The following is a 12,221-nucleotide window of genomic DNA, read 5'->3' on the forward strand; positions in this document are numbered from 1 at the left end:
CTTGGTTGAGTAGTTTGCCACCACTTGAATATTTTTGGCGTACTTCTGTTAGCTCCGCCAAATTCAGTACGAATTAATCAGACTACCTAATAGCTTAAATACTATGTCTGCCGAAAAATTCTGTCCGCTAAAGAACACACCCAATTATACACGTATGCAAACGATGTCTTTATAAAAATTTAAAAAAGTGGTAGAGTAAAAGTGGTACCTTTAAATGTATATAACAAATGTACCACTTCGATCTGTCGGATACTTTCGTTACAAGTTTGAACATATATTCAGATGTGCTTTTGCACCTTTTATGCTGTATCTCTTTAAACTAGAGCTAAAGGACAAATAGCCTACCACTTATAAAAGAATCTTTTGCATTACTGTAAAGGAGGCGTGTACTTTCGGGAACAGAGCCCTTTGCACTCGAAGTCCTTTCAACAGTTAAAAAAATGGACGCAACCACTAACATTTCGAAAGAATTTCTGCAATCTTGCCTTATCAAATTCGAGGATCACTGAATGAAGTGGTAACTAAACATTAAGATGAAAAAAACTTCACAATTAGTGTGGTGGGTAATTTACAGGGTTAAAAATTCATTAAATTATCAAGGATACCAACTGATGTATTTTCCGTAAAAGTTAAAACTTTTACGGAAAATACATCAGTTGGTAGTTTAATACACTGGTAGCGAATTGATTTATAAAACCTGTTGAATAAGGACAATCACGCCTACAGTATAAAGGAGTCACTACGAGATAATTGCAGTAAAGTTCCATTTCATATGAAACTTCAAAATTTTTAGTGGTGGAAAAACTGCTTTGAATAAAAAAATACGAAATAAATATAATAACTTGAAATTTCATTACCACTAGAAAATATGTTTTCACAAAATGGAGCAAGTTGGCACCTCTGACATACCTGCCAACTTTTACGCATTTGGCGTAAAATTTTATTTCGACATTTAAAGTGGTAGTGAAATGTATACTTTCTATTTAATTTTTGAATATATAAGTTTAATTTATAATATTTTTCACCACCACTATTTTTAAAAATATTAAGCAGATATATATATATGTAATATTTAAGTTCAGCCTATGCGTCTGCCTAAAATTCTAATTTAAATTCCATTTTACTACCACTGTAGAAAATCATCCTCGGAAGGTTTAAAAGTTGGCAGGTATGCATGTATGTATATATATATTATATGATTTACCAAAAGAAAAGCACTAAACACATTTTGTCATAATAGAGCATAAAATACATCGTGGCTTACATTGATTTCACGAGCTTATGAATAGAATTGTATCAATGTTGAGTAACGTACTTAATTAATCAATATTAAATTAAAATTATGCTTATAAGTTATTTTCTTGGGATTCTTTGCTAAGCAATGTGTTCCGATAGAAAGTTTGATATTTAAAATTAGCACTCTAAGCATTTTTTTTTCTTTTTCTATATGTTACTGAAATCTGCATTTCGATTTCAAGAATGCATGAGTTATAGGAATTTGTTCTTCTGTAATGGTTAAAGAAAAAATAAGGAAATTTCATATGCTAACCCGTTTGTTACAATGGATATCAGTTCAAAACTAATTAAGTAATTTTTAAGGTTTGTTATCAAGGTCGTAATGCACCTTCAGAGTCAAAATTAAATTAAATGTAATTAGTTTTATTATTACGATTTACGGCATGATTTCTTGGAAACTTATTGCACGGGGAGGGATCGTCGATACTAAAAGTGTAAAAACACTGCATTAACCGTTTTTTACTATGCAATAAAGAAAAATGCAGGACTTTTTTCTTTACAATTTTGGACTTAATTTAGAATTTAGAGTCAGTTTGCAGTAATAATGAGAAACTACCCTAAGAAAAAAAAATAGTAGCACATTTAGTTTGTTTAGAGTATCATAATTACAAATATTTTCTAATGTCATATAAATTTGATCTTTTTCCTAAAAAAGTAAGCAGTGATTAATAATTTTCAATTCAGAATACTGAATTATTTTACTCCTCACGAAAAACAGCTAAAATGGAAAAAGTTTTATTACCAGTTTATTTTTTTTATCTTTTTTATTTTAATTTCTGCCCTGACTTTTCTATCGTAGTCTACTGACGTAGCCTCATCTTACTAATCTCATCTCATCTCATCACAAAATGAAGGGGTAAAGTGCCGTTCAGGCCTCAGGCACCCCAAACCACCTCCCAGACTAGATTAGACCAACGTAGTATACGGAAAAGTCGATACTTTTTAATTGTTTTTTTAAATGGAGTTCTCACGAAAATATCGTANAGTCAGTTTGCAGAGATGCCAACTGCTCCGGACACGACAATATAATAAAAAATACGGTAAATAAGTACAAAGTAAATTTTGCAATTATTTGACTATTTTTGCCTGCTTTTTAAAAGATATTGCAATACATAACTACTGTTGAGTGGTTAATTTTATAAGCCTACGAATTATTTAGAAATAGTGGTGGTTAAAAATCTACTAAATTGAATTTATTAAACCAAGAATCACAATTAATAAACTACCACTTTAAAATATATATTTGCTGTCCGGAGCAAGTTGGCATCTCTGAGTTTGCAGTAATAATGAGAAACTACCCTAAGAAAAAAAAATAGTAGCACATTTAGTTTGTTTAGAGTATCATAATTACAAATATTTTCTAATGTCATATAAATGTGATTTTTTTTCCTAAAAAAGTAAGCAGTGATTAATAATTTTCAATTCAGAATACTAAAGTTATTTTACTCCTCACGAAAAACAGCTAAAATGGAAAAGGTTTTATTACCAGTTTATTTTTTTTATCTTTTTCATTTTAATTTCTGCCCTGACTTCACTAACGTGGTCTACCGATGTATCCTCATCCTGCTAATCTCATCCTCCTTTCAACCACAAGGAATTACCTCATCGACATCATCACAAAATGAAGAGGTAAAGGGCCGTTCCGGCCTCAGGCACCTCAAACCACCTCACAGACTAGACTAACGTAGTATACGGAAAAGTCGATACTTTTTAATTGTTTTTTTAAATGGAGTTCTCACGAAAATATCGTATATGTTGACTAGTATCAATAAGTTTAAAATCAAAAACGATAAAGAAGCGAATGTAATTGATGACGATAAGTACCAATTACGAATTGTTTGAGAATGTCGATAAATTTCCTCTGCGTAAAAATTATAACAGATTTATTACCTTGATATCGTAGATATCGATATTTCTAGAAAATGTATCTTTATAACAATGAATATGTATCACTATACTGAAGTTTTAATATTGACCAGCACTAATTATTTTTTAACAATTTTATATTGTTCCTCGTAAATGTTAATCTATGAAGAGTAGCAACTTAGGGAACATGTGCTTTTAGTAGATTGCATGAGTCAGTTGAAACTCTTTCATTTCCTGCTAAAGAATTGGAAAGGTGGGACTGAAATTAAATTATGCTAACTTCTGAAAAAAAAATTTCTTTTTTCAATCACGATGTGGTTTTAGAAAGTTAAATGAATCAATCATTTGTTCTCTTACTTTGAGTCATGCGCAATTATGATGTGGCTAAATGCTTACTGTTAAATTGTGCAATCAGCATTTTTTATTTTGGCGGGAGATCTTTGTGAATATTTACAGTAGTACTATCCATTTTATTCATTTTACTATTTTATTTTTGAATTTAAAAATTTGATTCATAACATTGCATTCTAACACCACTAACCGTTTTAATTTTATTTTATAAAGTTGATTTGCAATGATTTTAATTTACACGTTGGGGACCGCTTCAGCCATCGGTGGCTGACCCTGGACTTTCCATTTAAGCCGCGTCAACCACCGGTGGCTGACACTGAAATTACATTCAGGCTGCGTCTGCCACTGCTTGCTGGCACTGACCTTTCACATAGGCCGCGAAAAACAGCTGGCTGACAGCGTATAACATGATATAGAACTATAAAATTTACACTCCCTTAGGGAATTGCAGAAAATTTATTCAAAATTTACTTAATTATTGTGATTCTTAGTTTAATAAATTAAATTTAGTACATTTTATCCACAACTATTTCTAAATAATTCGTATTCTTACATAATTCACCACTTTTTTCGTATATGTCATGCAAAACCTTTTAATACTAGCAAAATCTGTGTAATATTTGCAATTTTAGTTTGTAGTTAATTACAGTTCGGGCAAATGGGGAAGCCATGCAAAATTAGCGTGGCGTTCAACGTGTAAACATTGTATTTAAAAAATGTCAACAAATATGTGCAACTTTATAATCATGCAGTGAAATTTTGCAGAATTAGCAAAATTAACCCTTTTGCACTTGAAGTCTCTTTTGTGGCCCTATAAATTTTCTACCACTCTAACTGTTAAATTTTTTACACTTTAAGTTTATTTACCATTTGGTTTAATGTCTAATTATTATCTTAGATGACAGAGCAAATATCCCCCACAGTATAGTAACTCCGAAAACACTGCATCAACCAGTGAGTTATTTCATGTCCGCAATGTGCTATTAGGTAAACTCTTAGTGGTTGCTTGATTTTATTTAAACTTTAAAAAAAAAATTTCGAGTGCAAAGAATTAACACGTTCACGCCGGGAAAAGAGAAAATACTGGTAGAAGAACTATTTCAATATTAGATAATATTCGGGAGCAGTTAATCTATTCTCAACAATAACAATACACTGTAAGGAAAATGTATCACGGCGAAGAAGCAATTCAATATAAAAATTTCATCCGTTTAAAACAATTGGTAGTTATGGATTTTCATTATTCCCGGAAAAAAACTAAAAAATGAAATTTATTGTTACCAGTTTTTACTCCGGTGCGCTACCAAGATGGGACAATCTAGCGTGACCCACCGGTTGGTCACCCCGGCGTGAACGTGTTAAAAAGATGGAGCAAATAATTATTTGCCTTATTTTATCTAATTTGAAATAAAAATCAAATTGCAATGCTCAAAGCTTATGTGGATTAGTTATGATGACAAAACTAAAGTGAAAGCATAAACAATTCTAATATTTTAAACATACCAATGCCATCACTTTATATTATTTTCTCTGAACATATACCCCTGAAAATGTCATATTCATGTTTCTTTGATTAACCCCTTAACGCACAGATTTTTTGAAAAAGAACCGGCCAAAAATAATCTATTTTTTAATGCAAAATAATTGATTCCGCTCCTGGTTCAACTTTTCTTCTGGTGAACAATTTTGATACACTGCTCTTCTTTTCCATGGAAAAAGGCTATATTTTATTCTAGAATAAATAAGTGTTATATTTTACAAACTTATGTAAATGATAAATATATCAATAAACGATTTTTTTTCCTTTCAATTCTCGATTATATTCGAGTGTGAAAAATTATAGCTGCATAAAATACAACGCCGCTCGAATTATCTCGAGTGTTCACAGTTTGGCCTGTTAGCGCTCTCGAATTAACTCGAGCTCACAAGTTAAGGGGTTAAGCTGTTCAAATTGAACTGTTTATTATGATTATTATATTTCGAGGTTTACCAGCATTTTGGGTTAACTAAAAACCTAGTAGTAATGTCTCCAAGAGGCCGAGCTTGCGGAACACATTTTCGGTGCTTGGGGAAACTAACAGCGTTCTCGCAAGGCTTGTAAATTTTAAAAAGTGGTAACAAAAATTAAACAAATGTCGATAATTTAATTTATGTGCAACCACCACTAAAAAATTTTTTTTTTCAAAGAAAGTATATTTGCAGGAAAATTCTAATTTCTAAATCAATCAATTAACAAAGCGGTATAATAAAATAAAAAATATCTTCTAGCATTGACCTTAAGTTACTACCACTACTAAAATTTTTCAAGAACAGCGCGAACCCTGGATAAAGTCCTTCGTTTTTTTGTTCTATTAACCCTTTTGCTCAACCATTGGAAATAGAAAAGAATATTCAAAAACTTACCATTTTACTTTTCCAATATGAAACCCCATAAAATAGAAAACTATAAAAAAAGCTTATTTTTTTCAATTTTTATTTTTTGATTAGTATTACAGTTATCTTAAATTTGAAACGATAAAATGGTGAGTTTTCCAAGATTTTTTGAGGAACTTTACTATCTTTTATTTAGTTTCTCCAGGACGCTAAATGTAGAATACGTTAAATGACTTGGTGCAGTACTATTATGAATAAATTAAGAACAATAAACAAAACATGAAGAGATATAAATTTCTTGGCCTCCAACAGGATGAGATGGAGACTCACAACAAAGAAGAAGAATGTAGAATAAAGTTTTCATAATTTCTAAACGCTGTTTCAAGTATCAATAAAATCATAACACTAGTCACGATGTGCTCTATAGTTATAAATGCTATGCATAGTTTAGTGTTTTATGCACGAAGATTTAATAAATTTGTTAGTTTATTTTTTCCATCTTGCGCCTTATTTAGTTAATCAAATTATAAAGGAAGTCAATTGGAGCTGTGTGATTTATTATACTATTTAAAAATAGTCCAAAGAAACTAAATTGCAATATATGCAACGTTTTTTCAACCAATTTAAAGAAAGCTATCTTTTGTGACTAAATTCATCTGAACGAAAACGGTTGAAAAGTAACTGGACGTACAACTTTTAAACTAACTAAATTTTTGATCACCGTTAGCTCGTCTAACGGTTTCTTGATAAATGAAATTGCAACTATAACTCAAAAATTACGAAAGCAGTAAAAATGCAAATTATATTAAAAATTTTTTTAACCATAAACTGGTAGTAACAATGTTATAAATAATTTATTTTACTCTTTAATTCCTTTTTTCATGTTAAATGAATTTAACCATCTAACAAGGGAAACTAGGGAAGAGTGACTTGCCAATTTTGAAATAAACTAGTGGGATGTATGCCTTATGAGCATACCTGCCAACTTTTTATCCCTTCCATTATGATTTTTCCCAGCGGTATTAAAATGGAATTAAATTTTCGATTTTAAGCATAAAAATACGATGTATTTGAAAAAGCTTAAGCTGTAAACTATGACAGTAGCACATATTAATATACATGATTAATTTTTTTAAGAATAGTGGTGATCAAAATCATTTAAAAACAAGTTTGTAAAAGAAATAATAGTACATATTTACTACCACTTTAAATGTAAAAATAAAATTTTACGCCAAATGCGTAAAAGTTGGCAGGTATGCTTATGAGGAATAATTTTAGGGGGCAACATTTGTTTTGGCCCATAGAAGGTGCTGTGAGAGATAAAAAATAATTCAATTTATAGAAAAATCGGTATTTTATTACTTCAATGCAGACTATTAGTTATTGTAATTATCTCATACTCCAATTAATTTGTAATTAATTGGTTAATTAATTAATTTGATGATTAATAAACTAATTAGAAAATTAATTAATTATTAATTAGTTAATTGATTTGTAATTACATACTTCAATTAATTTGGAAATTTTTTGAAAAAAAAAATTTAAAAAATTTGATGTCAAATTTTTTTTATAAAATTAATTTAACAGGTTTTTCTGAAAAACTACAAATAGATAAAATTTTCGAAATCAATTTTGACAATAAATATGCATTATATAGTAGATGAAAGTGCCACAAAATTAATTGGAGTATGAGATAATTACAATAACTAATGTACTGCATTAAAGTAATAAAATACCGATTTTCTATATATTGAATTATTTTTTATCTCTCACAGGACCTTCTATGGGCCGAAACGAATGTTGCCCCCTGAAATTATTCCTTATAAGGCATACATCCCACCAGTTTATTTCAAAATTGGCGAGTCACACTTCCCTAGTTTCCCTTGTAAGTCAAACGTTTAGCCACTTACATAAATGCAACATTAAATTTTGACGTAAAAGGCACTTTTTGGGAAAGTGGTAGGTTTTTATATTTTAACTAATACAAAATTTTACAACAGTGGCTACAGCTTTAGTTTTGCAATATCACATTCGACTTATTCCAGATCACAATGTTGGTTTTTTATTATTAATAAATTATGATCAACTAGTGTTCTGCGCCCCCTGCTCGCTAACGCTCACCAACCCCCGTAAATTGTCACGCAATCTTATATAGTTTGCTTCGCTCGCTACTAACTTAGGTACATTGCAAATACACAAAATTCTAAGAATTCAAAACAATCATTCAAATCCATATAACTAAATTTTTTTTTTAAAAAATTACATCTTTTTAGTAAATACTAAGTCATTAAAATAAATTTGAATTCAAATAAATGACACATCATTCGTTAAACCTCTTAGAAATGTGCTATAGTATAATTCGTGATATAAATCGAAAATCGTCAAATAAATTCGTAATATATAAATTCGTGAAAAAAAGCGCTTTCGACAAAATACTAAAATAGAGATCTATCGACAAAGACTACTCACTTCTGCCTAGCTTAATAGTATGAGATTGCCACAGGTGATGCTCTCTGGTTATTTCAGTTTCCGTTTTTAAAAGCGCTATATGTTGAGTCACCTCAGCTAGATTTGGCATGTGACATTTTTAGCGGCAATCACTGGTCGATTCGTCGTGCAAGAGAAATAGTAGCTTAAACAAAACAAAGCAAACGTTGCCACCGGCGGAAAAGAAATACAACCAAAATTTGGGAGCCACGTAAGAGAATTATATATATTAGATATGACTGTGTTGTTGTTCTAAGATAATTTCCAAGAACGAAAGAATTGAGTTTCCATATTTAAATCTTTTCGAGAAGGGAACTTAAGTACTTAATGGATTAATATTTATTCGATTAAAAGCAAGATAAAAGATAGCAAGATAAAATGCACAAAAATAACAGACAACGGGGCAGAGAAAAAAGAGCAAGCGAATACCCTAAATAATTTTTGACCTTATGATCGGATTAAGCTCTTAATGGTTCAAGAGCCTATCCCTAACTATTCCAGTTTGATAGTGCTGACGATATGACGAAATCAAGCACAGAAACGTACGTTCTCAGAAAAAACATGCTTTTGGATTTGGATTCTTGAAGCTCAACATGTAAAAGATAGCCGCAATCTAGAAGATATAGTCTCAATAATTTAGTAAGGTGAGCTATCCATCTCTATTTTATAGGAACTAATGAAGTGAATAAGAAGTTTTTGCACACAACTAAGGAACTTTTTTCATTTAACACGTTGAATGCCATAGAGGTGACCGGCGAAGCCAAGATTATTAAAAACACATAATTCGAGTAAATCTTTAATTTTTTTATATTATTATCGCTACTAAAATGGTTTGAAGAAATTAATACAATGTAAAACACGCAAAAATAGTTTTATTTATATACATAGAGATGCCAACTTGCTCCGGACAGCGAATAAATATTTTCAAGTGGTTGTCTACCAATTGTGATTTTTGGTTTAATAAATTCAATTTAGTAGATTTTTATACACCCCTATTTCTAAATAAAGGCTTATATAATTCTCCACGTTATAGTACATGCTATGCCTTTTAAAAAGCAAGCAAAAATAGTCAAATATTTGAAAAATTTACTTTGTTTTATTTACTTATTTACCGTTTTTTTAATTATATTGGCGTGTCTGGAGCAATTGGCATCTCTGGGTATGTAATGCTAAACTTTTTAAAAACTAGCAAAATCTGTCTCCAATATTTGCAATTTAGTTTGCAGTTATTTACCCTTTGGTCAGACGGGCAAGCCATGTAAAATTAGCGTGGCCATTCAACGTGTTAAAAATGTAGAAAATAATTTTTAAAAAAATAGATATTTAATGTTTTTTAGTTAATTTATTAATGGTTGGAAACATTTCGAATTTGAAGGTATATAAATTTTATATCATTTAAACCTACATAATTTCAAATAACAACATTTACGTAATTTTAAATCGACAAGAGGAGGAATAGTTCTTGAAAAATGAAAATTTAAAAAAAAAAAAAAAAAAAAAAATGCAACTTCTGTGAAATACGTAAAAAATGAAATCAACATTTCAGCTTCTAAAACTTTAGACCGCTCTCTTGCTTTAACTATTGGGACTATTATTTCCTGATTGTGACATATCTTGAGAGTGAATTATCCGAATTTGTCACAAAAAAGTATGTTTATTTAAAGAAGTCCTTTTTTGCGTCTGTTTATAAACTTGGAAATATTGTCTTCACTGATAAATTAGCATCCTTTAGGTCGGATCAAAGATCGTTTACCCAACGAGCTCACATTTTATGATCACCCTGTCTTAAACTCTTTTAAAAAGGAATATGTATCAAAAATGAAACATTGTCTTTTCAAGCTTATCCGAAATAAGAATATACATCACGTTCTCAACATTGGTTGTCCTTTGATCCCCATATTGCAAAGCTTAATTTCATTTTATAATCGGCAATGAACAGCTGACCCATTCATTGAATTAACAACCACTCATGTTCAACTCCGCAGCTTTGAAATTTCGAACTGTATTCCGGAAGACAAGGGAACTTCTGACCAAGTATTGGGAAAAATTTGCCTTCGTGGATGACTTTTCAATGGAAATAACCAGCTTTTGCGTTACAGGGAGAGGAAAACCACGAAAACCTTCCACGGTAAGCCTGAGGGAAAGGGGACTCTAAATAAGATAATTCAATGTAATTCGATAGTTTAAAATCAACGCACAGAGGTTTAGAGATTATTTTTTAGAAGGAAAATGAACAAGAACACTAGGCACTCGAAAATAATTAATCTTAATTTAACTGGCACACTAATCGAAAAAAGTTCGCCACTGCAATATATAACCACATCTCTTTACCCAACAAGTAACACTTCATTTAACATTTGTTTGAATAACCTTTATTTTGAATCTAATGCACAAAACATTCAGCTTCTGCCCTGGCAGTCTAATGCATTTAATGACGCATGTTTTAAATACCCCTCTCCCCGCGCGGCAGGGCAGAAAATGTAATAATTTCGTCTTAGCTGAGATTTGCATTAACTTGGTACGCTCTTTGACTACTCAGCACGCTCCCCAAGTTTGTCACGTCCACCCTGGTCACGTGACTGCATTTAATCTCTGCTTCACTTAAATATTGTGAGGAGTTTTTTTAAGCATTATTATTACTATTATATGATGGGCTGCTACTGATCCGAAAAATATAAAGAATCCACAGCAAGAACAATCCGCTAGTATTCTCTTCTAAAGAGAGGTAAACTATATAAGATTACCACATGCTTTTAAATAGTTAAAACCTGTGATTCTGACAATTTGAGACTGATGCGAATTAGTTTTTAAGTGTAGTTAACGAAACGACGGTTATAAAATTAAATAAAGTAAAATAAAATGAAATAAAAGCTTTTGATGAAAAATAAAGGAAAATAAGATGTACTGAAATTAATGTGCGGTTGTGTAACTTTTTCTAAGTTCAATATAAATTAGTCATTACTAGATTATTGTGAGATTGAAACGATTTTTTTGAAACAAGCAGAATTTTTAAAAAAGTTATTTTAGCCCAACCACAGGGATTTCAGATCCTCAGCTTTCTGCAAAAGTGTTAATAAATTGGTAGCGAATTAAATAGTAAGACTTGTAGAACAAGGATAATTAAGCCCACGCTTTAAGACCGTTTTTCGAAGGCACCGTCGTCCTGTGAAATGTTTTTTTAGTGAATAATGTGCTATTTTTTAAACTGTAACTTTTATTGTACATTACAGTTTTGTCAAAAGATTTCTAGTTTAATTTGACGGCGTGCTTGTCGAATCTTTCTATTTTAAGATCTTTATGGAGCTCTTTGTTTCGTATAAACATCTTGCTTCCGTTATTTTTCTCAGAACTTTATTTTGAAAAGTGACATGTTTCTTCATTTGCGTTTTTGAAACCTTGCCCCCTGCTGCTGATGCGTATGTTAGTATTGGTCTAATCATCGAAACATAAATTAATCGCTTTAGTTCGATATCTAATTTTGATTCAGAGCAACCATTTGTGGACAACTGCGGAAACTAGGTGTACCAACGAGTACCCGGCCAACGAGGCCAACTCAGCAAAGTAATATGAAAAGAGAATAAGAAAAGGACAATACAAACATAAAAAAAACATACAAAGAATTTATATTGAGCATGTGATTAGAATAAGTGAGCTCATAAACAAGTTTTTTTTAAAATTCTAATAACCTAATTTGATTATTAGTTATACACTAAAGGGACTTAAATAAACTGGGATCTCACAGTATTCCAATTCAATGGGGGAGATGCCACTCCCAAACAGGTGGAAGATGCTAAATTCTGATAGGAATTTTATCACACATGCTTGGTTTGGAGTAAATATATATATAT

The sequence above is a fragment of the Parasteatoda tepidariorum genome, chromosome 9 (genome assembly GCF_043381705.1).
Source record: "Parasteatoda tepidariorum isolate YZ-2023 chromosome 9, CAS_Ptep_4.0, whole genome shotgun sequence".
NCBI classification, from domain to species: domain Eukaryota; kingdom Metazoa; phylum Arthropoda; class Arachnida; order Araneae; family Theridiidae; genus Parasteatoda; species Parasteatoda tepidariorum.